We start from the raw sequence: 26,348 nt of genomic DNA, 5'->3' as shown, positions 1-26,348 counted from the left end.
TTTTTTCTCCAGCGATCGTGTTCTCTTAACTCATCAACTCGCTCAGGTCTATTTGTGACATGGTTCAAAGTGGAAAGTATTTTATTTTGCATGCTACGTCCTAGCTTGTGGTAACAACCAACCTTCCTCCACTATCAGTGTGTATGATTTTTAAGTATTTACTGCCCAACACACTGAAAAATGAACTAGCAGACCAGGGACTGTGGGTTGAACGTTGACTGTCCGAACCACTACCAGACAGTGTCATACTCGCAGTAGGTCACGTGCAGGTGCAGCGTCTTGAGCAGATGTACATCATGAGGGGCGTAGCTTTGAAGGGGGAGTGAGGGTCTAACACCCGCCGTAATAAATGTATTTTGTGATAAATAATTGGCTGCAGGTGCTTTCAGTCGGGTATAGCGAGGCGTCTGTTGGATTTTACCAGGAATTTTTACACACATACACAAACGCACACACACTCTGCCTCTCTCTCTTTGGAAAAACTTAAAAAATGTTGGTTGTGTCTCTAAATAATGCGTCCATTTTCTTACGATAATGGCATTACTCCTAGTCCTACTCCCTCGCCTTCCTTATAACCAATGAGGCTTCCTGCCTCCCTCTAGACCCTCCCTTCCCCTTTTAAACCCCCCCACCCCTACCACCTCCTGTACAAAAACCAAGCCCAAGTAGAAACTCAGACAGTCCGTACTGGGTGGGCGGGAGTGAACGGAAAGGAAGGCGAGGGAGTAGGACTAGGAGTAATGCCATTATCGTAAGAAAATGTACGCATTACCTCCCGTCCCTCCCTCGCCTTCCTTATAACCAGTGAGACATAGCAAGAAACACACAGGAGACGGACACTGAGTTGCAAGAAGTTTATTATAATGCACACAGGCCACCAAGACCCAACCCCTATCACCTCATAGAGGATAAGACCCGGTGACCCAATACCGACTCCAAACCACCCAAGTCCGTCAGCCTATAATGCCGAACAAACGTCGAAGGAGAGGCCCAAGTGGCGGCCCTGCAAATTTCCACCACCGAAGTCCCCTGAAGCTCAGCCACTGTAGCCGCCATACCCCTGATAGAATGACCCTGAATCCCCTGGGGGGGGAACCACCCCTTTCATGGAATAAGCCAACAGAATCAACGATCTCACCCACCGACTCAAGGAAGCCGTGGAAGGCTTTTCCCCTTTACGGGCCGGACCGAAATGTACAAAAAGCGAATCACCCTTACGGAAAGGAGCTACCACACGCAGATACTCCAACAAAGCCCTGCGCACATCTAAAGAATGTAAACAAACATCCTCCACCGAGGAGGGATTCAGACAAAATGAAGGAAGGATGACCTCCTGGCGAGCATGGAAAGAAGAATTAACTTTCGGAATAAAAGAAGGCACCGGAACAAGAATCACCCGATCCTGAAAAACTTTACAAAAAGGAAAAGAACAGGCCAAGGCCCCCAATTCCCCTAAACGGCAGGCAGAAGTAATGGCCACCAAAAAGAAAGTTTTCAAAGAAAGATGGCGCAAATCACATTCCCCCAGCGGTTCAAAAGGGGCAGCAGTCAATGCATCTAAAACTAAAGAAAGATCCCACGAAGGAAAAGAACGTACAGGGCGAGGAAACATATTAAAAAGCCCCTGAAAAAATCTAGGCATCAAATGACCCTAATCCGGTAGATTATGCCACGGACCCCTAAACGCCTGAATAGCCGCCCACTGCACCCGCAGAGATGCTACTGACAACCCCAAATGTGCACCATCCTGTAAAAACTGCATCACATTAAATATAGATGTGCAGGTAGGATCCAATTTATGCCGGAAGCACCAAGAAGAAAAAACCTTCCACTGTCTACCATAGGAAAGCAAAGTGGAACGCCGCCTGGAAGCCAGCAAAGTAGAACTCAAAGCCACTGGTACCCCCAGACCTGTCAAACCCCGGCGTTCAACTTCCAGGCCGTCAAGTGTAACCTCCTCAATGACCCCATCGAGATGCAAGGAAACTCCAGGAGAGACGGACAAAGAGGAAGAGGCCACATCCGGCCGGATGCCATCAGCTGCAGCAATGGAAACCAATTCGCGCTCGGCCAATGGGGCGCAATCAAGATAACCCTGGCCCCCAGATGCCTCACCCTCAACAGAAAAGACCGGATCAGCTGAAATGGCGGGAAAGCATACAAAAGGCCCCTCGGCCAAGGACAAGACATCCCGTCCTCCTCCCAATCCTGAGGACACCGAAACCGGGAGCAGAAGCTACTGAGCTTCGCATTTTACGGGGACGCAAACACATCCAGCACTCGAAGACCCCAGAGACGAACCAGATGAAGAAACAGTGACTTCCGGAGGGAGAAAAGTTGAGAGGAAGGAATCACCCTGCTTAGCAGGTCCGCCCGAACATTGACCACCCCCCGAATGTACGCAGCTCGGAGAGAAGGAACCCACTCCTGAGCCCACAAAAAAATCTTCCTGGCCAGACTGAACAAAGCCCTGTTGGTTGACATAAGCCTTGGCCACTAAGTTGTCCGTCCGAATAAGAACCGCAACTCCCTTCATGGACACCTGGAAATGTATCAGAGCCAACAATACAGCTTTCAACTCGTGCCAATTCGACGACCGATTGGCCTCCAGCGGGGACCAGAACCCCTGAATCTGTGCCGACCCCATCCAAGCACCCCATCCGGAGAGGCTGGCATCCGTTGTTACCACCACTGGGCTTAGATTAGACAAAGACACCCCTACCGAAGATGATTGGACTCCAACCACCATCTCAACTCCCTGCGAATCAACCCTGACCCCGGAATCCTGGTCATCAGAGAACCAGACCCTAGTGCCCACCTTTTCAGGAACCAGGTCATCAAGCACAGAAGATGGAAATGCGCCCAAGGGACCAGAAATATCACTGACGCCAAATGACCTTGCAGACGCAACCACAGAAGTGCACAGGGAAGTCACCGTCACCAAACCTAGATGAGTCCGAAACCGAGCCCCTAGAAAAACCAGATCCTGGGACGGGACCAAATCTGACTTCCCCCAGTTGATCAAAAACCCGTGGTTTTGCAGGACCACCAGAACCCGGGCCACCTGCCTCCGCAACAGGCCCTGCGAGGGTGCATGTATCAGGATGTCGTCCAGATACGGATTAATAAACACCCCTTCTGAATGCAGCAAAGCCACCAGGGGGGCCAGCACCTTTGTAAAAATCCGAGGAGAAGACTTGAGGCCGAAAGGCAGTACACAAAACTGATGATGATCCTGATCCACAGCAAACCTTAGGAACCTCTGAGAAGTCTTTGCCACAGGCACATGTAGGTAAGCATCCTGCAGATCCAGTGACACCAGAAAGTCCCCCTGACTGACCAATGGAAAAAATAGTCTGAATTGACAGCATGCGGAAATGCACCGTCTTGATCCAAGCATTCACTCCTTTCAGATTGAGCACAGGCCGAAACCCCCCTGATACCTTCTGAACTAGAAACAAGACAGAATAAGTGCCCTGACCCCTCTCTTCCAGGGGAACGCGGGAAATGGCCCCTTTCAAAAGCAAGTCCCGGACTCCGTCCAACAATGCCTCTCTCCGTGCCCCGACTGTAGGCAGAGGAGTGGGACGCACCCCCGAATCCGGAGGCACCACAACAAAATCGATGACGTAACCATTGACCACAATGTCCAGCACCCAATGATCGCTGACACTCTCCTGCCAAGTTGAAAGAAAGTGCCTCAGTCTTCCCCCAACCTGCCCTATGCCAGGCCCACAGTGATTGTCAGGACCCCTTCTTGAACCCACCCCGGTTCGAAGGAGCAGCTTTCTTAGGGGAAAAACAAGGCTGAAAACGACATTTCCTAAATGAAAAAGATTTTGCATCCATCTTGGGAGAAGAACGAGAATGCTTCTTCCACCCTTTCCCAGAAGCAGATCCTCCTTTATAAGGCAAGGCATGCTTCCTTTCCTTAAACGCCTTCGAAAGCATGGAAGGCAATTGATCACCAAACAAGCTACGACCCTCAAAGGGCAGTCGCAGGAGGGCAGACTTCTCCCCAGGGTCGGCCTTCCAGGACCGCAACCAGAGGGACCTACGGGCCCCAGTCAAAGCTCCAGACGCCAGAGCCGAAGTACGGACCACATCTGATGATACATCCGCCAGCAACCTGGCCTGCTGCTCCATACCAGCCAGGAGTTCGGAGCACTCTGCCCCTTCCTGAACACCCACTGCCAGCTTATCAAAGTCCTGCACCAACGAATGGGCCGCATAAGCAGAATATATACCCGCTCTCAGTGCCAGATTCTCAGCCGCAAAAGCCCTCTTGAGCCCAGAATCCACCTTACGGTCCGTGGCATCAGTAGGCACACAATCCTCCGGATTGACTGCGGTTTTGCCAATCAGGGTAGCCAAAATTTAATCCAGGCGAACAGAGGAAGGTAATACATCCTCTCCCTCTAGCAAATAAAGTTTCTGAAGGAATCGTGGAACTTGAGCTTTATCCACATCCTTCCATTCCCGAAACACCATATCCTTCACAGGTCCCTGAAAAGGCATGGCAAACTTAGAAGGCGTCTGATATTGCGGGAATAAGTGAGAGTCAGAGTTCGTAGGCTGAAACACTGGAAACCCTAAATTGTCCCGTACATGTGCCATCACCTCCCACATCTCCTCTCTGGAGACATATTTCCCCCCAGAGGAAGTAGATGGAGCCTCCCCCTCCTCATCCTCTGAGGAGGACCTCCCCGCAGTAGCAGGTGTATGTGCAGCTTTAGACCCACTAGGCCTGGCCATCCCTGCCTGGAGAGCCCTGGAAACAGCCACCTCGATCATCTCCTGCACCTCCTCCCTGGACATGAGTGGCGCAGCACCACCACCCGGAACCTGGTGACCCCCAGGGGTTGAAATGTCAGCAGCACCCTCCTCTCCTGAGGAGGAGGAAGAAACAATCCTACGTTGCTTAACAGGCACCTTAGGCTTGGTAGAATCAAAAAAACACTACCACCTCCCTGAATACACTCTCAAATATACAGGGCCCAGGACCTCCCACAACACAACCATTAACCAATCCCCACAAAGATAAAATGAAAGAATGCAGTTAAAATTGCGGGCAGAACACCCGTCCTACCAGTCCTGGATCGAAAAAATGCTCCTCGCACCTCTACGCAGCTCCGCGGGCCGAGGAAACCGGAAATGGACACCCCAGCCGCAGAGAGCCGGCTGACCCCTTCAGCCAACTCCCAGGATGCGTCTTACGAGCAGCCCCGCCTGCTCTGAAATGACGCGACCGGCCAGAGCACACCTCGCGGAGCCCCGTGCCCCGAGGAGTGCCGAAATCGACGTCCCCTAGGCCCCGCCGTGGAGGAAAGAGAAAAGGTAAGTCTAGCGTGGGCTAGACAAAAAAAACAGGAGGTGGTGGGGTGGGGGGAGGGGTTTAAAAGGGGAAGGGAGGGTCTAGAGGGAGGCAGGAAGCCTCATTGGTTATAAGGAAGGCGAGGGAGGGACGGGAGGTAATGCGCCTTCTCTGGCTTAGTACAGCGTCCAATACTCACTCCTCTCCCTTTCCACTGCACCTTAAGCACCTCTCGTGTGCCCTGCTTGTTGTAAAATGTATTTTAACATCATGTGCCAGTGCAATTGTCGGGAAATCCGAAGTTAACACCCTCCCCCCAAGCATACTCACGAAGCTACGCCCCTGTACACGTGTACAGCATTGGCACAGTGACACTACTGCGGACACAGTGTGGAGTACGGGCACTTTGTCTCACAGGTGCAGCTTTGCATTCAAGTGCTGAGCGCTCGTGGGCACGGGGTCAGCATCACACATGGACACGCGTCGTCTCAATCTCGCTGGTACTAAATACAGGATCAAACTCACAGACACAGGGCACCGCTCAAAGACACAGTTTCACACTCCCTCTTGAACTATCATTGGCTGTCTGACCCTCTACTGCAGAAATGAAACGCCCTCCCTGGACCCCTGGGCTCTGCGCCCTCATCATTGACCACCTTCTACTTTCTCACTACTGCAGAAAAAAACTGCAAAATGTTAACCCTTTTCAACTCAATGGTGGAAGTAAAGAGCACGCAGGTTTGCTTTCAAATATGGTCACCGTCATGATTACACGTTCTTTCACTCACAGTCAGCTGGCTCAGAGAGACTCCTATTTCTCTGAAGCACGAATCTTCCAGCCACTCTCACACAGGCTTAGAGTAGGTACTTTATGTCTGTTCAGGGGAATCAAGTGTTCTTCCCCTGGATCTTTATCGACTGCCCTCCAGTGGGGCCCTCGGTTCCTCCCCTCTCCAGTTGACCTCCCAACCCTGCTCTGTCCTCCAGTGTGACCTCTACTGGCATCCACGCTAATGTGATTTTTCCTTTCTCCAGTCACTGTGACACTTCTTATTCTCTCCTGCCCTGCAGTGCGGCCTCTCTACACCTCCTTTCTGACCTCCAGTGTGGTCATGGCTGTAAGATATCCCTGTCGCTCCCAGATCAGCACATTCATCTAAATGCGCTGTATATACACCTCATTCAGAGATATTTTGTGGGGAGAATCACTGCAAGCCCTCCGTGGATCAGTTGGGTTTGCTTACTACACTCACTCGCTCAAAGGCAGGGATGATTTTTATACACCTTTTATATTCATCACTGTAAAGGTGGGACTCCCTTAGCACATTTCATTGAATCTGGCCTGGATCCGGGATCTGGCTCAATTGTAGCTGCTGGATACAGATCAAGGCCAGCCTCAGTGAAATGTGCACTTTGTCCCCATGCAGTGTGTTGGCACCAGCGGTACCCACACTTCTCCTGCTTTGTGTTCAGAGCATCAGTCTGCAAGATATAAAGGAAGTCTCTTCCTTTAGGTCCTGGCTGGGCTCAGCACAAGTGCCTCACTTCAAAGGCCACCACCACTCCTATTGTTTGAGTCTCATTCTGACTGAGGGCTACCTGAGGGCTTTGTTTCTTGACAACATTGTCATCAAGGAAACAAAGACCCACAGCCTGTCACTTCAGAGGTGCTTGAACTAAACCTCAATAAAGAGGCAGGCGTTTTCCAATCTATCTGTGTAAGATCTATGCAGGTACATAAATAAGATCAGATGTATCTGTTTATATGAGTAATTGCACTAATAAGCATATATAATGCAAAGAAAGCTTCAATCCCTGATTAAAAGCCTGTTTCTAATTTCCTTATTTGACATCTCTAGTCACTGTATTTCATAAATGACATAGCTGCTCAACTGTAATAACTTATTACAGCTCAGTTGTGAAATCATCATGTCTCATGCCAGAGCCAGCAGTCTACGTGAAAGGTAGGTCCATAGCATAACTGGAATTGTGGCTTAAACAACTTAAACAACAGAGGTAAGAACTGGCTTTTCATTTTTTAGATCTGTGTGTCCCTTCACTCTCTCCAAGACCTTCTCAAAGGCACACGTGGCAAAACAGTTCTTCACAAAGCTACCTAATGTGTATTCCTCAGTAGCTTACAGGTGTACCATCCACGCACCTGTCTGGAAGATCTAGATGGCCAAACTGTCTTATCAGGAAGCAGGATGCAGCTAGATGGAAGCTGGCACGCTTTGTGTGGCATATCTATCCTTCCTGTAGAGTTAACACATTTTAAAATACAGGGATTCTGAATACACGGCCATATGTCCTTTCCCCAAGAACCATGTCTGTCTGGTCCACTGTGGGGCTATTAGTATCAACGCCATGTTTGTCTGTTTTCTCTTGTTTATTACCACTGCTATTGGAGGAAATCAGTGGAAAGGCATATGCAAATGTCTGTGACTATTCTATCATGAGGACAGTCTCTTGGGGTAGGTGGTGAAGATACCTCCATACCAAGCTTTAGAATGTTGTGTTTGCTCATATTGCAAACAGATATATTTGCGAGTTTCCTCTGCTTTGGAAGATTGTGTCTACCACCTTTCGATTTAGCTCCCACTGTGCAACGTTCCTTCTTGTTGCTTAATCTGTTGGCTTCTACATTCTGTCATCCTGGCAGGTGTATCACTATTGGTGATATCTCTCTTTGTAACACCCGTCTCCAGATCTCCTGCGATAACTTAGATATACACTTGACTTGTGCCCCTGTTTGCTCAGGTAGAATATTGCTGTATTAGCCGTTTGAATCTGTGCCTCTTTCCCCTTGATCCGTTTCTAAATGTAATCAGTGCTAAGATCACCGTCTTCATTTTCAAAACATTTACAGCATCTTGAGGGACACTAACCCCTGATTTTCATATTTTCATGTGTGCATCCTATCCTGTATGAGATGCATCCATGGTAATGGTAAATAGAGGTGATAGTTGTTGAATGGTCTGCCTACTGTGATGTTTTGTTGTCCACCACTTTATCACCCTGTGCAATAGTGCTGTAACAGACACTAGATCCTCCCAATCCCCGTTGGCTATGACCATTGGCATACTTGTGGCTGGGTCTCGTGAAGTCTGGAAAAGGGGTTAATGGGATACATAAAGCTATCACACCCAGTAACTTTATCACCGTTCTCACTGTCAGACATTTTCCTTTCAGGTAGAGGCAAATCTGCTTTATCAGTACTATCACTCTGTTTTGGACAGTGTATGCACTGTTTGAATCCAGCTTTGCTCTAGAAGACCATTTTCTTCACAAGAAAACTCAAGGATTTACAAAGAAATCTGGTATGTTCATTGTGTCCATCACTTGTTGTTTGCGGTTCTGACACTGAGCTTCAGAGTTTGCCTTTGCCAATTATCTATATAGCAGTGCACTTGTAGCCCCTGTTGTCTCAAATACTGTGCCACTATTTCAAGGCATGTTTGTGAACATCTACAATGCTGAATTCATCTCAAAGGATAGAACTTTGAACTAGTAATGAAACCACAAATGTGAGGTACTTCTTGTAGTTGCTGTTCATAAGGACATTGAAGTAGGCATCCTTGAAGTGGATGCATACAGTTCCCTTTCTTCAGCAAAGCAATGATATTTTGCTGTGTGGTTATTTTGAATCCCTGTGTCCTGATAATCTTGTTCAGAAATCTGATGTCTTTTATAGGCCTTAATGTCAGATCTTGGATTAGAATTTGGAAACAGAAAGAACACACTCCCTGGTTCTGTTCCTATCTTGACACCTGTTTGATTGCCCCTTTGTTCTGAAGGTCTTGAAATTCTTTTTGAAACTGTCTCATTTAATCCCACTTGTGAGCTCTCCTCTTTAGTTGATGTTTAGGAGTATTTTGTCTATTTATACACAATAATTAGGTTTATAATGTTCCACAACTAGTGTTAGAGGCGATCTTCCTCTCCTATTGGAAGAATCCTCTCAACCTACCCCCTGATGGTGTTAGATGTTGGGGGTTTCCCCGTTAAGAGTATTTTATGCTTGTGCCTGATTCTTTAGTGATCTGTTTCCTGCCTCATGTTCTGCCCAGAAAGGATAGCCTTGTCTGCACTGGGTGTTGCCACTGTGGCTTAGAGCCTTATGTGCCCACTTCTCTAGGTCTTCTGTGCCTGGTGTTGCTGGAGAGTGAAGAAGCCCTCATGAAGGCACCTCTGTAGGGTTCCCATCATCTTGACAGCATCATTGCCTTCTTTCATCTGCTGCAGTGACTAATCCACTGTTGTTTGAAACAGGTTCTTTCCCATGAAGTCATGTTAATATATAAGACCCATGCCTCCAGCTTTAAACCTTAAGCCAAACATGGAGTCTCATAGTTGTACCTATGCACATCTGACTGCTGGCTGTGAATTTGAAGCAAGTATTAGAATCAGCCTTGCTTCCTGTGCTACTGAATTTGCTTTCTTATTGTACTGCTCTTGCAGATGTTGGGTGAGATCCTTGATCTCTTCTAACTGTTGGTGTCTATATCCACTAAGCAGATAATTAGAATTTGCAATGTGTCTCTGAGTGGCCGCTTGACCTCTTAATATTTTTCCCTATAGCTTTTAACCTCTTGATTTCCTTGACTGGAGGTTGGCTCATAAAAGCTGTAGTTGTAGACATTGTGATAGAGCCAGCTGGTACCTTACCCCTGATATATATAGGATCCTGGCTCGAGGGCTTATATTTCTTTTATACTCTTTGCAGGACTGCCTTTGAAGATTCTGGTTCTTTGAATGCTCCTTTCCCCTGGAAATGTCACCAGGGAGACTGTGTAGGGACTGGTGCTTCCTCTGCAACGGCAGAAGTGTTGACAGTAGGAAACATGTCTCAGCTTGCTCTACCCCCAACTGTGCCTCATACATTTCTGCCCTGTGATCACTGCTCTGTATAGGGATAAGTCATCTGTGTGCAATGAATGGTCTTGATAGGTAAAAGTCAACATCCTCTTCTGGAAATTCACCTTTGAGGTCCTGCTATATATTGTCCCTTCCTTTGCGAAGCCTCTATCATAGACTGATCCTACTGTTCATACTCTCCATATAACTACTGCTCTTCCTCCTCTAATTCTAGGGCCACTGAGTGCTCTAGACCAGTGGTTCCCAACCCTTTGTTTTTCGTGGACCCCCACTTTATCAATACGGGAACCCGGGGACCTAATCTGTTAAGATTATTTAATTTTCTAAGCAGTTGCGGACCCCTGGAGGAGATTTTGCAGACCCCCAGCGGTCCCCAGACCACAGGTTAGGAACCACTGCTCTAGACCACCGATCCTTAACCTTTTGATTTCAATGGGCCCCCACGTTATCATTACTTGAACCCGGAGACCACCTCTGAATTATTATTGGAATGCAGGGACCCCACCACTGAATCATTACTGGAAGCCGGGGAATCTGGCCTAAACATTGTCGATGATTTGAACCACGAAACAATGCAATACAAAAACAAGCGTTCATCACACAAAACACAAATGATAGCACATTTTACTTAATATGCAAACAAATATAAATCATTAAAAAATAAATATTAGGAAGGTTGGAGTTTTTCTAAATGTAATTGCAGCCACACATCATCCGTACTATATTCTGTTTGATGTACCTGCACTGCTCCAAGGAGTCAATCTGAGGATACTAATTTAATTTTTAGCCTCCAATTTCAAATTCCTTGACATTTACAGTACTTAAAAAAAAAAAATTGTACATTCAGCCGCTTGATTTATATACACTTTATTAATCTGTTAATATTTTATTTTCTAAGCAGTCGCAGACCCCATTAGGAGGCTTTGTGGACCCCCAGGGCTCTCCAAACCATAGGTTGGAAACTACTGCTCTAGACGTTTGGGTTTTAATCAGTTGTATTGCTCTCTGCTTCCTTTGTGGGGATCCTAAATTACTTTAGTGAGGTATCAAAACGTTTTACACTATTTAATTGTTTTCTCAACATGGAATAAACATTGCAGTCATCTACAGAAGCAGATATCCTATACATGCATGTTTCACATTATGGTTCGAACATATAAACCACTTCAACCATTGTTGCCTTTTCCATGACCCATTTGATTTAAGTCTGTTAGGGACAGAAAAAACAGTCATGTGGCCTTGTGTTCTCACATATCAGCTGCGAATAAACCTTTAATGTTCCCACCTGTCTTATCATTTTGTTCTACACTTAATTTACTCTATTGCTGACTTTCTTCCACCTGTTCCAGATTTCATTAAACTTTTGAAGGCAGTCTCCTCCCTCAGTACGCCAATCCCATCTAGGTACCATTGTGGCGACATTTACAGAACAACTGCCTGCACCTGGACAATTTTAACTCAACTCCTCCCAAGTACCCAGCATAATTAATTGTGGTTTCAGTTCCAACACTTCTTCCACCACTGAGGGCATCCTTTGGCTTACCCCTTTCAAGAAGACTTGAATGACTTGAATCTTTGGACACTCCCATATAATATGGATAAAACATACAATTTCCTTTGTATTCTTTGAGGCATTTGTCGCTGTCTGCCCTTTCCATTCTCAAAACCAAAAAAACCTAGGCATAATAAACTCAATGCAATATTTTCAATTGCACCACTTTTAAGCCCACCCATGTTGCAACTTCCCTTAGACAGCTACAGACTTCATTCCAGTTTTCTTCCTCTACCACGTCCTGTACTACATCCTCCTGCCATTTAATTGTGGGAGTATCCAGTGTTCCCTGAGTTATTTCTCAATGTTCTATACATTTGTGAGATAGTAGGTTAGTTCAGAGGGGCTTCAAGCACTCTGCATTCGAGCTGTGACTCCTACTTAAGGTCTAGCAAACTATTTGAATACTTACAAGTGCTTGTTTTACTTGTAAGTATTTGTAGTGTTGTGTGTTCAACAGCTCAAAACTCCCACTGGAGCACTTCAAATCCCTTAATGCCTGTTGCACCCCATGCATCAAACAGTGTAGTAATGCCCAGTTTACCTCCTTTTTTAAACCTCTCCAAGTCACATAGGTCTTGTCACATTGTGGAGTCACACAATAGGTCTCTTTTGTTAACTTATCTCTCCAACCCAACTTTCTGTTCTGCCCGCTGTCTCAGGCGGATCTAGTGAACCACCCTCCATATATCACTCTCATGTAGCCCCTTGGCTTCCATATTCATCTGTCTGATCTTACCGCTGATCTCTGTTGAGTACCAAATCACCAACTATGCTAAATTGCATATGCTCTCTCCTCTAAAACATGACATAATTGGTTCACACCAGTTTGGCATGTTTGATTTACTTGTAAGTCCCTTGTAACCAAGAGCCAAATGTAGCAAAGGTTTTTACCCATTCTGTGTCTATGGGAAAAAGTGTTCGTACATCTGGCCCCAGGTCCTGTAATTTAAATGCTACTAGTGGGCCTGCAGCACTTATTATGACACCCACAGAAGTAGCATTTCAAACCTGTCTTAGGCCTGTCACTGCAGAGCCTGTGTGCATGGTTTACTGCCACTTTGACTTGCCATTTAAAACTACTTGCTAACCCCTAAATTGTTCTTTTTCTAGACATAGGTCTTCCCTAAGGTAGGACCTAGGTAGCCGTATGGAAAGGGTGCTGAGTATGTAACAGGTAGGACATGTACTTTTATATCTTGCATTTCATGGAAGTGACAAACAGCCTAGTAATATTTCAGCAAGTCAAAGAGAGTGATTCTCCATCATATGGTCCTCTACCTAAAGTATCAATGTGCCTCCATATCAGAGTAGGGATCTGGGTAAGCTGTCCATTTTAGTAAAGTAGGAATTTGGGACCTTTAAGGGGGTGTTCTGGAGCATATACAAGAACTTTGGCAATAATCTTGTATAGTGCTGCCCTATCAAGAAATATGATTAGGAGCCTCCTACAGTGTGGCACATCCACCTTATACCAGCCTAAGCAGGTCATCAAATGTTCCCTAAGGAATGGCTGTTGTTGGACCTGGCCCTTTTTGCAGGGTCATCCTGAAACTTTTTGCCTCCTTCCTCCTATTTCTTTATGACCTCTTGCTGTTGGCTCTAGGACTCTGAGCACTTTATCACTGCTGATCAGTGCTAAACTGCAAGTGCTCTCCCTTCTAAAGTTGGTATGATTGGCTTACACCTAATTGGCACATTTAATTTACCTGTGAGTCCCTTGTACAGTGGTATCCCTATACCCCTGGCCTGTAAATTAATTGCTACTAGTGGGCCTGCAGCGCTGCTTGCGCCACCCACAGAATTAGCCTTTCAAACCTGTCTCAGGCCTTCTAGCACAGGACCTGCGTGCGCAGTTTACTGCTAAAGGGACCCGGCATCTAAATTTACTTGCCAGGCCCAGAACTCTCCTCTTACTACATGTAAGTCACACCAAAGGTAGGACCTAGCTAGGCCTATGGGCAGAGTGCTATGTATGTAGAAGGCAGGACATGTGCCTGGTTGTGTGGCCTTTCCTGGTAGTGACAGTCTATTTGGTTTCTCACTGCTGTGAGTGTTGTCTTGCTCATAGGATTGCACTGGGAATGCCCTGCCTTTGTGACCAGAGGGATATTGTCTGATTTATGAGGGATAGCATAGGCATTTTTGGTATGGATGTAACGGTAGTGAAAAATGCTGCTTACTGGTGTAGGTGGATTCTTTATTACCATTATAGAAATGCTACTTCTAGAAAGTAAGCATTTCTCTGTGCTTATGACTCTGGTGTTTTGTATCTTGACTCTAATCCACGTCGGGGGCAGAGTGACAGCTGGGCTTTGTGCATACTTTTCAGACAGTTTGTACACAGGGAGGATGGAGGTGTCCCAGAGGTGCATCTGCATATTGAATGATCTTCCTGGGCTGAGAGATGGGGAGGCGGGGAACACCTGCATTTCTGAAGGCTGTGCCCTGGCCTCACACAAAGGGCTTGTTTACCCCCAACTGATGTCTGGAGCCTGTGCTGGAGGAGAAAGTGAACACTCCTAGAACCAGTTGTAACTGGTTGGAACGTCTTCTCCCCCTCATTGAAAATGCTTTGCAAAACTGAGTATAAGTACAGGGGATTTTTCACATTTAAGGGCACACAAGAAACTTCTTGAAAAAATGTACACAAAATGCTGCTGGAGGGACTCACCAAGAACTGCCTTGGACTGCTGCTGATGTGCTGACCTGTGACCTGCTGAGTCACTAGGAGGAACTGCCACTGACTGCATCCCCCTTGTGCTGGCCTGTTGCTGGGCCCTGCCGCCCTGTGCTTGACTTGTGTACCCAGAGTCTGGGTGATGTGGCCCCTGCCCTCGGCAACCTTTGGCTTTCAGTAAGAGAAGCGCTTTCTCTCAGCTGTCAGATCACATGGAGTAGTGCTCTACTGGAGCCAGTGTCACACTGTAAGAGAGCTTTCCTTTTTAATTATTTAGCGCTTTGAGAGTGCTTCATGAACCCTCCTGCCAGAGAATCACTGGCACGATCCAGGCATTCATTTTGCCAAAGCACTTCTAAAATGCACTGTGTTTGGTGTCCCTGAGGCACAAGGAATTGGAAACCGGAGTATGCGCGCTCCTAGCGGTACCCCTAAGGGTGAGGCGCGCTGAGAAGAGCGCCCCATGGGCACCATCCGATACCTACTTTGGCAGAAATTGACCGCTGCGGCCCAGGAGAGCAGCAGGAAGGCTCGCGCACCAGATCAGGTGCGGGTGAGCCGAAAGAAGCAGCCCCAGTGGGTTGGCGGGATGGAGGCCTCATCGAAGGCCCCCAGCCCCACTGGGCCCCAGTGTGTTGTGTACAGTACGGAAGGGTTGAAGGCCTCATAGGAGGCCCCCGCTCCACCAGGCCCCCAGTGAGTTGTGTGCAGTACGGGTGGGGTGGAGGCCTCATCAGAGCCCCCCGCTCCACCGGGCCCATATTGAGCTGTGTGCAGTACGGGTGGGGATGAGGCCTCATCGGAGGCCGCTCCACTGGACCCCAGCAATTCTGAGAGCATTGAGACTGGCGGGAAAATCTCTACAGAGGTCCTCCATTCTCGCTGGGCCCACGGACTGTTCTTGTGACTCATGAGTGGGGTGACAACCTCGCTGGAGGGCCCCCATCCCACTGGTCCCTTACCAGGTGCATTCATGAAGTTGTTTTTTGCAGCAATACAGTGACCATATGTTTTTAAGTGCACACTTGCTGTGGTGTGAGGTGCATTTCTGAGGTTGTTTTTGCAGCACTGTAATGATCATATGTTTTTCATGACGTGCCCATGTGCTCTCTGATGTTTCTTTTATGGGCATCTAGGTTTGGTATGACCTTATGAATTACTGGTGACACATGTTTTACCATGACGTGCATTATTGTAGTAATATTTTCCTGACTACTGCTTGTGTTGCAGAATAATCAGTAACTTATGTGTTCTATGTGACTACTGCTGGCTTTCACAGAGTAATAGTGCTGTGTAATATTCTGACAACTGATTGGGTAGCAGGGTAATACTGACATATTGTGTTTGGTCTAATAATGTTGTGTACAATACAGTTTATTTTTATATAACTTGGTGTTGTGTTTCCTTGGTGGTGGGGATAGTGCGTCACATGTATTATGTGTGTTGTGCAAACGCTTTACACTTTGCCTCTGGGTTAGACCTGACAGCTCGTGCCAAGCTACCAAGGGGGTGAACAGGCGTTATTCTGGGTGTGTAACCCCCTCGCCCTGACTAAAGTGGGAGGGTTCTGAGTGGCTTAGGTGCATACCCTAGTCAACCAGATACCCCATTTCTAAAACCTGTTTAACCTTTGCAATGTATATTTCCAAATAAACAAGCCTTTCTCTTTTGTCCCACATTGTGCATACCCAATCCAGTAGCAAGTCCTAATGATGCCGTGCAGGAAATGGCTAATTTTGGTCTATTTATGCAAAGTACTCACACTTTATGCACAGACCCAAGCAGTCACCAAAACAATTATTTATATTCAGGATCTTAGCAACTGAATGCCCAGGGTCCAATAGATATAGACTGTCATCAGTGTACATTGAAATGACATCCTCCCAGTTAGCATCCCACCAAAACCCTCTTAGTAACATATCCCTCTGGATCTAGTTCACTAGTAGTTCAAGCACCACAAGGGAAGAGGACAACCTTGTCTGGTTCCTCTTCCCAAAGAGAATTCCCTCAAGATTTTCCATCAGTTAACCATCTTGACTTAGGCTGTGGGGATAAGAATGTTTTCCAGGATATAAAATTCAGCCCAAACCTTATTTTCTTTGAACTAGCTAGGTGAATAAATATATCAATAATTTTCTTTACGGAGCTTGCCAAAATCTTGGCCAGAATTTGAATTCCAACGTTTAATAAAAAAAATATATGCCTGTATATAGCCCAATCCTCCAGTTACTTCCCTGGAGCTCTGGACAATGGTTTTGAACCCAATAGTGGAAAAATATTACACACTGGTGTTTTGTGGATTAAGTGCAATTCCACAGGAGACAGGCCGACCACATTCTGTTCATTGCCCAAAAGAAAAAAATGGAAAATAGGGAAAGTTCAGGACTCAACCAACAGATGGAGGAATAACGCATAGTTTGTGAATCCAGAAAAGATTAATGCTGAAAGATTTTCTCTGCACAGTCCTTACTACTATATAGAGGATACCAGAGCAGCAAGCCAATAACCTTATGCTCAACAAAGAGCACATACTACAAAAATCATGCAGCACATCTGTTTTGTTGGACCTAAATTCTGTGCCTAGCTTTAAGAAACCTAAATTTTATGCCTAGTTTTAACCTCAAATGCTCTGTCAAACGTATGCAATAATGAGTCCTATCAGCAAGAGTGCTTAACTCCTTTATCTTCCTTGAAAAAATAATAACTACAAGAAAAAAAGAAATAAGAGTGAAAATGCATGAACAAGGACTAAAAGATCAAACACCAAGCCAGCAAAGAGAAAATTATTTCAACTGATGGCTACCTCCAGGTCAAACAATTCACATCAAACAGCTCTAACATCTTTTACACGTGCCAAATGAAAGTTAAGAGCTAATTCTGCCAAACTCAATCCAGCAATATCTGTAAAAGCAACCTATGCCTGAGGGATACTCATTGGGGTTCCTAAAGGAACCCCAGTGTCACTTCTGGCTCAAAGCCACCAAAGCACAGACAAGACCTTAATGTTTCAACACACATCTCAACCTCCATTCACTCAGATGAAGCCTCATGCACTAGAGCAGTGATCTTCAAATGTTTTTAATGCTGCACCCCCCTCGTGGAAATAATAGCATTGTGTCCCCCTCCAATTTTTTCAAATTTATTCGATTAAAGTGGCAATGTTTAAATATGTTTAAATATGTATAGACTTACTTAAACATTGCAGTTAAGTTCTGACACTGTTTTAAAAATGCAATTAAATACATGATGCCAGACATATGATTCTGGTCAGGCAAGCCTTACTAATGTGTAGAAGAATCCACAGTGTGAATATAAGAAGTGGGATGGGAGTTTTGAAGAGTATTTGGAGCCCCTTCCCTTTAGATACATACTCCCAGCTTGGATATAAATGACAAAATATGTTATTGTAGGCCCATTACAGAGCGATTTACTGTTGCTCATTTTTTTCAATTTAACACCAAAGTCCTGTTAGCAGCATAATACTTCTAGTGACCAGAACCTGGCGCCCCCACTGGGATCACTTGAGGCCCCCAGGAGGCCCGCCCCCAGTTTGAAGACCCCAGAACTAGAGTGTAGAGTGGGAGAGGTTTCTCTGATGACAGCACTCCAAATGCATATTCTTCTCTCTAGCTATTACCAGGAGACAAAGATGGAGAAATCACCATATTTATGGCCAAAGAGAACTATCAGGATGTTGCACAATTTCTTCTTGCAAAGCCATACAAATAGCTTGAATATCAAGAAAAGGAAAAGGAATTCACAGAAAAATCCAAAATGTCAAAGAGAGGATAGACATACTATTGGAAATGGCACTTTCCACATGGTCATCCCCAAACTATTTGCCTTTTGCCTTTCTGACCCTGTTTTTGTTGGTTTTAGAACGCTGGGCACTTTACCACTGCTAAACAGTGCTGAACTGCACATGTGCTCTCCTCTAAACATGGTAACATTAGCCTACCCACAATTGGCATATTTAATTTACTTGTGAGACCCGGGGTAAAGTACACTACATGTGCACAGGGCCTGTAAATTAAATGCTACTAGTGGGCCTGCAGCACTGATTGTGTCCCCCCTACTGTAGGACTTTAAACATGACTCAGGCCTGCCACTGTAGAGCCTGTGTGTTCAGTTTTAAACTGCCATTTTGATCTTGGAAATGCACCTACTTGGCAGGCCCAAACCTTCATTTTTATTACATGTATATCAGTCCTAAGGTAAGGGTGCACAGTACACTGTATTTTAAAAGTTGGACATGTACTTTTAAGTTTAGCATGTCCAGGTAGTGAAAAACTGCTAAATTTGTTTTTCACAGAGCCTATCTCTCCCATGGTGTAACATTGGGATTACCTTAAAACATCTTTTAAGTGTAACTCCCAATTGGAAAAAAATAGAAATGTGCCCCTGCCTGCCTCTGAATACACATCTGGGTTGGATGACAGCTGGGCTTTGTGCATTCCCTCTAGCATCCCCACACAATGTGCCATTAACTGGCTTGATGGGGGGGCAGAGCTTAGCGTTGCCTCACTTACACCTGAATAGGCTTGTCCTGTCCACCCACAATAGGGCTTAACAACTCTGTATTGTCATACCAGACAGCTTGGAGCTTACATCGGAGGCATGGCATCTGTACATTTCAAAGGAAGGCCTGGAAGTTTCTCCCACCTTCCAGAACCAGGGCACCAAAGTATAAATATTGGACCCCAAACCCAACCCAAGCAGAACTCTACTGAAGCTAAGGACACTCTGCCAGGAAGACGGACTGCTGTGCTGCCCGGAGGGACTGACACTCTGCAACTGCATGGCTGTTTTAGCCTACTTCTTTTTGCTTCTTGTCTGCAGTGAGAAGGACTGAACCTGTTCTCTAAATCCTTGAATGAAAGATTCTTCAAGGCTTGTTGGCTTGCCCACTGTTCTTTTGCACTCTCAGGGATATCAAAAACTACTCCCAACTCACCTGCACTACTGCTACAGCACGTGGACTCTGCTATCTGTGTGTCTATCCTGCCAAGTGGTGCCACCCCAATCCTGCACTCTTGGAAGTGGGCCTGACATACTCTACCTTCTGTGGTTTACATCGGAACCACCACAAATTCTTGCAAAGCAATGCCACGCAGCCCGTGCATCAGGATTTAAGGTACTGTGTTTAAGGTACTGTGTTCAGCAGGCCCAAGTGGGTCCATGTAGCTGGCCCATGCACCATCACGGTCAGCATGAGCTTGTGACTTTGTCCCAGTCAGCAAAACCAGATAACCCCAATTGGCACTTTGATGTTCTATGCACTATTTTCACCTAAATCTTTAAAGTTACATGTCTCATGATCTACTTATTGGATTTTTGTCGTTTTGGTCTTGTTTTACTCAGATAAATATTATCTATTATTCTAATATGGTGTGGAGTCTTTTTGTGGTTTCTTTCACTGTTACTGTTATTAAGGGGCAGATGTAGCAAAGGATTTGCGCCTCGCAAACGGCGAAAATCGCCGTTTGCCAGGCGCAAATGCCTCTTTGCTATGCAGAAATGCATATTGCGAGTCGGGACTGACTCACAATATGCATTTCAGAATCGCAAATAGGAAGGGGTGTTCCCTTCCTATTTGCGATTCTGAGTGGTATGCAATACCATTTGCGACCACATATGCGGTCGCAAATGGTGTCGCAGTTACCATCCACTTCAAGTGGATGGTAACCCACTCGCAAATTGGAAGGGGTCCCCATGGGACCCCTTCCACTTTGTGAATGGACCCACAAATATTTTTTCAGGGTAGGTAGTGGTCCAAGGGACCACTACCTGCCCTGAAAAAAAAACGAAACTAAAGGTTTCGTTTTTTTTTTTACGTGCAGCTCATTTTCCTTCAAGGAAAACGGGCTACACTTTAAAAAAAAAAACTGCTTTATTGAAAGCAGTCACGTACATGGAGGTCTGCTGACGACAGCAGGCCTCCATGTTTGCGAGTGCCTAGACTCGGTATGGGGCCGCAATTTGCGACCCACCTCATTAATATTATTGAGGTGGGTCTTTGCGACCCCATACCGACTCGCAGAAGGTGTCTGAGAAACCTTTCTGCATAACATTTTGCGAGTTGCAAATTGCGAGTCGCTAGTACTCGCAATTTGCAAGTCGCAAAATGTTATTTTGCTACATCTGGCCCTAAGTGTTGCACAAATACTTTACACATCGTCCTTTCATTTAAGCCTGCCTGCTCTGTGCCAAGCTACCAGAGGGTGAGCAAAGATTGATTTAGGTTGTGTTTCTGACTTACCCTGACTAAAATAATGGTCCCTAACTTGACAGGGTGCATGCCTCTGCCTACTAGAGACACAATTTCTAACACCAACAAACCCATAACCTCTACCCCAAAATCTGTAAGAGACAGCAAGAAAGAAGAGCCCTGCTGCTGCTTACAAGCAGGCCCCTCGAGGTCCACTGACTCTGCCATACACCTTTACAAATGTTGACAGAGAGAACTATTACATGCAGTGTATGTTTGTTGTCATGTTTGTTTATTGTCATCTGTATATAAAAACTGTATACAATTTGTACATAACAATTGTCTTAAATAAATCACTTACAATGATAGACTGCCTATGTCTCCTTGCAATAATTATATGCAAAAATGATGCTTCTTGCTAAATAACTACATTTTTAATGGACTTCAGTTGAACCATTGTTTACTTTACATGAAAATCTATTGCAGTAAAAACCTCTCCTGAAAGCTCAGCATCATAATCCTTTACATCATGTCCTTTTTGGACTGGACAGTCTAAATCACAGATCGACATCTTCAAATTGAGGGTCAATTAATATTGGGTCAAGGATTTCAACAGTAGGAATGTCTCTAGACTCACAGTTTGAAATCACAACTTATGGTAAAGTCGGATTTCATATTGTAAGCCTATTCTACAGTGTCCTGGTTGAATATTGAGGGAAGGTTGGCTGCTAGAAGGGGTTCCCGGGTCACTGGTGTAGACTACACATGAATTTAGAAGTATCTAGTAGAAATCCACTGTGTCAACTGTAAAAATGTGAATTATTATTTGGGGTTAATAGTATTCCACCACAAGTAATAGAGTTGCTAACCTGTTAGGTCCAGTCTAAGCTTTTAGTAAATTAAATCTGAGCTCAACCCCTAGTAGCCATTGCACAGAGAAGATAGGGTAACTTGAGAAAATTAGTAAAGCACTTAAACAGAAAAATTAATTAAAAAGGCATAGCACAACTTCATACAAATCTCACACTGAAGTATAAATATAGGGAAATAAGACCAAAAAAACAAAAATCAAATAAGAGGAACAGGAGATATGATTCTTTAAAGATTCAAGGTAAAAAGCACCAAAAAAGTAAACAGCCAATAAATAGTCACTGTTTGTGTTTCATTGGGATCTAGGTACCTATGTGTGATTTCAGGCCAACTGCAATGGAGCACCGGTCAGCTACTGTAAGCAAGTGTCAGAGTTTGTGGTACTTGTGCCCATTCCACACTGCAATATGAGAAACAACCGTCCAATCAATGTGGAAAGAGTCATATTCAAGGGGGTCGCCACTGGTGGAATTGCTGCATGGACGCAATAAAGGAATGTAACATCTACTGTATTCTACCATACAAAGACTTCATGTTAAGATGGCTGCCATAGTAAATACAATGCTAACGAGTCTGCACAATCTCGCAAAATTGCGTCATACATAGCAGCCGTTGTCGGAAGGAATTTAGAGGTGGGACGCGATGGCCGAGTGCCTGGTATTCTTGTGTTTCTGAGTGAACGGAGAGCTGGTGATTCAGCACACACTGCATGAGATTGTTTTTGGTAGCTTTCCCACACAGTAAGGCAAAGTTTGAATACTGTCTTCCCAAGAAATTGTTCTTAGGTGAACGTAGACAAGCGTGCACTCGACGGACTGGTAATGCCTTTGCATTGCATTAACAAGTTTATGCTTGGCAGACTGGCAACTCATTCAGCAGTGCTTTTACAAGCGCGTGTTGAGCAGACTGCAAACTCTAAGGTAGCGCATTTACAAGCGTGTGTTTGATGGACTGGCAAATTTTAAGACAGCGTGTTTACAATCGTGTGCCCGACAGTCTGGCCACCTCTTTGCGGTGCATATATGGGCCAGCGCTCGGTGGATTCGTGGGTTGAGTTACGGAGCATTGAGAAGCAAGTGCATAAGGGACTGTCCTTGCCTTCAATATTCAGCTGTGGAAGTAACTGCTTATCATCTGACTAGTGTGTGTTTTCTCTTGCTATTGGGACAGAATTCTTATGACATTCACTTTGATAAATGGGATCTGTCCCTTCTGAGCTCTGTGTTCTTGGAGCATGTTGAAATTCATAAGATCTGTATACAGTTTAGTATGATGGTACAGCACCATATTCATTTACATGATTGGTAAGTAGTACAGTATCTTTTGTGCCTACAATTGAGTGTATATACATATTGCTGTGAATCTTCCAGAAGAGAAATAGATTTGAACATGCTAAAACATTTGATTAATTTCACAAAATGTCTTTTATTTGTTGCTAATCTCTGGGAGGAGTGTATTACCAGATGATTGCATTACTCTAATGCCTCTTTTGTTGGTTGTTTTCTTGTGTTACAGATCTCCTTCCCTGGTGTACCTACCGTAAATTCCTCACCCCCATCTGGCCACCCTGTTCATCTGTTATATCATAGTTAGAGACACAGCTGCCAGAAGGTGGGCTTCTGGGGAGGGATTGTTCCCTAATCCTGTGACAGCGGGGTTATTGCACTCAAAGATTTTACTTCCTAGCTTTGACTCTGAAATGAATGTAAGTCCTCCAGTGCGGCAAGGCTGCAGGCTGTGTCGACCAAATTATTTTCGAAGCTGGTTAGCCACTGGACAAGTTCCTGCTGAAGCTATTAGTTTTGGTAGGAAAAGGTTGAGCAAAAGAAATGCAAATTTCATGGCTGATGAAGTCCTCATGTCAGGTTACGTTTTGCATCTTTGCCTGTTCAAAACTGTTGCCTTCGCACTTTTGATGAATCTCGAAATTCTCCATCAGAGCAAGCCTGAATCTGTATCTGATGAAGTTGCACTCTAGCTCACCTCTGTCGATTCTGTAACTCAGCCTCTCTCATTCTGTCTATCTCTAGCCTTGACTCTGCCTCTCTTTAGAAATTCTAATTTTAACAACTTCTTGGGCCCCTGGAAAGACCCATTTCAGCTGTTTTTGTGTGAACCCTATTTCTGAATGTTTGGCATCATACCTACTTTAATTAGCAGGTAATGGGTAATAAAATCCAAAGTTGTTAGAAACACGATGTTCCAAAATATGTCTTGCTAGAGGCCCCAAAATCCTTAAGACAGCATTGGGCACCAGGGGTGATTCAGCTGCCATCTATACAGCCCGTCTCTTGAATCCGGGCTCAACACCTTTCTTCAGTCAAATAATTTGAGTCCAACACGGTCATTATCAGTGGCCTCCTAAATCCAATGGTACCAGCAGTCTTTGGCCATATTGGAATTATAAGATGTGCATTTTCAGCCATGGGTTTTGGTTCTTAAAAGCAGCTGAAAACTATGGGTGGAAGTCTGCTCTCAAATGACAACTATTAGGGGAACGAAACAATAATTACCGATTCCCAAAATAATTCCTAATTTTTAGGGGCCATCAGGGTCCAACTTGTAATGGTCTGGAATATCAACAGCCCTAGATTTGCCAGTAGCCTTTGTGTCAGTAACTTTAGGGGTGGAGGAAAGCCATTCCAAAGACCACTCACAATCAGGGACAGGTTGTGGAGAAAGTAACTGTAATAAACGTACTGTAAAGGCAGATTTAAAACAAAAGACGGACATAATTTCTATTCTATCCACATTTCCACAATGAGTTGATATTTCATTGTTGTTTGAAACAACTACTTCCTTGGCCTCCCCTTTTTGATTACTGCGGCCTTTTACATTCCTCAGAGATGTGCTTATCCTTTGTTTGAATCACCTCACACCACCCTCTACCAGAGCAACTAACACTACTTTTCTCCTTTAATTTTTGCCCAAGAGACAACAGGGAAAAAATGTTGCTTCCGTTGTATGCAGAAGAAGCCTTGCTGAAAAAAATCAATGTTGGTTGTTGTGGTGCATCCTATTTCTATTACCATCTGATGACTATGGCCTGCAATTTAAAGGTTAAGACAGCTCAGTGAGTAAAGAGGTCTCTGCTATGAAGTGTATGCATCCCCTACATGTATCACTATCAAAAGGACCCACACAGCCATTAATTGTTTTGAAGTTGATCACTGGAATGGAAGTAAAAAAATCCAAATTTGTACATTGCTATGAAATAGCAAAATATGCTGGGGAACACACTCCATCAACATTGAGATTTTATGAGTTGGTCTTTTTTTCTCTTTCAGCATTACCCTGCCTTTTGACTCTGTGGCACCAATGCCTGAAGCTTACTTCATTCTTCCACGGTGAACACATCCAGTTTCTTAAACCATATCATCTACACTGAGTGCTTAATTTGTCACTCAGTTTTGAGGCACAGGACTTATGTTTTTGTCATTGGTCTCTGATCAAGAGCAACAGAGAGAAAGTTGAAAAACGAAAGACGTATGAGAAAATGGCAGGAAACAAGTGAAAAACAGAGATAACAGGTGTAAAAAAGAACTTGGAAGGATGAGAAAAAAGAAAAAAACATAGGGTTGTGGAAGAAAGAAGCATTATGTGGAATCAACACTAGACAGCCTTATCTGGAAGTCCGCCTTCTTCTGCGAGACAGAGGAAGTGCCGGAATAGCCCTCCACAAGCTCCAAAGGAGGGTGTATGATGGTGGCCTCCCTGTCCCTAACATACTTAAATGCAATTTGGCCTCCCAACTCGTGGTATTAAATGAGTGGGTAAATGCTGATCGTCAGAAGCCAGTGCTCTGAGTGTATAGGGAGCCAATGGGCCCCAGAGATTACCCTGCGCTACTTTACACGAAAGGGCGGAGACATACTCTACCATTACACACTCGGACAGTGCTGGAAGCGTGGTCAGCAGCCGTGTGATTCCTGGGATGGGTGGGGAGAGTGATAGAGTAAACCCCCCTGTGGGACAGTGATCTGCTTTCGGAGGTGGGTGGCCCGGTGGGCTTCTCACACTGGGGGCTACTCGGCATTAACTGATTAGGGGATGTCTGGAAGGGGAGCCCCCACCAGCGCTAATGCCACCCTGAGAGCCAGCAATGGGCTGTTAAAAGAAATTGTTCTCCCACCCTCTTTACAAATTTTGTCTGTGCTCTTACACTCCAGAAACAATGATGAGAACTTATCTCGTCCGATTTTTTGGCCATGCTGAGAGTCTGCCATTTTCACTCAAAGCTCATGATGAGAGTTTGTCTCTTCAATTCCAGAGTCTACAAAGAGAGTCTGTTTCTTACTGTTTGTGCAGGGTAAGAGTCTATCTCTTCCAAGGACAGAAACCCCAGAAAAAACTAGGATCTGTATGACTGACTACATCAGACATACTCAATGAAAATCTAATTACAGTAATTCATACAAAGAGGTACGTCAAGTGACTCTCTTTTTTTACGTGATGCACTACACAATCACTGTTTCATTTGTTTTATTTTGTCCGTTGGATTTATTTTCTCACAAGAATGAAAAGGATAAGTGTATATGCTTTTTCTGACAGAACCATTTTTGTTTGTATACCAAACAATAACCAGGTTCTGTGGAACACAGGTCAGCCCATTAATGCTTAATGTCCAGCTTCTTGGAAACCGTAAGTTTGTTTCTTCAACCTCGAAAATTTGCTGAGCGCCTGTTTCTTCTAGCTCTGATCAAGTCTTCTAGATGAGGCTCCTGGGTGAGAATCTGCAAAACTGGGAGCCCAGGGTTGAACTCGGTCTCTTCCCACGAGGAACCAGTTAGAAAAATGATGAGCAATTAAAGTACTGGAATATTTAACAGGTGGTCTGTCAGAGTCG

At 45.0% G+C, this 26,348-nt stretch overlaps 1 protein-coding gene across 2 annotated transcripts in view; it reads right to left on the bottom strand.

Moving 5' to 3' along the window:
• Positions 1–26,348, bottom strand: part of LOC138282759 (fibrocystin-L-like) — a 455,872-nt gene that overhangs the window by 411,156 nt on the left and 18,368 nt on the right. The gene's annotated exons all lie outside the window — the stretch shown is intronic.

The sequence above is a fragment of the Pleurodeles waltl genome, chromosome 2_2 (genome assembly GCF_031143425.1).
Source record: "Pleurodeles waltl isolate 20211129_DDA chromosome 2_2, aPleWal1.hap1.20221129, whole genome shotgun sequence".
NCBI classification, from domain to species: domain Eukaryota; kingdom Metazoa; phylum Chordata; class Amphibia; order Caudata; family Salamandridae; genus Pleurodeles; species Pleurodeles waltl.
This window is presented reverse-complemented; position numbering and strand designations above follow the sequence as displayed.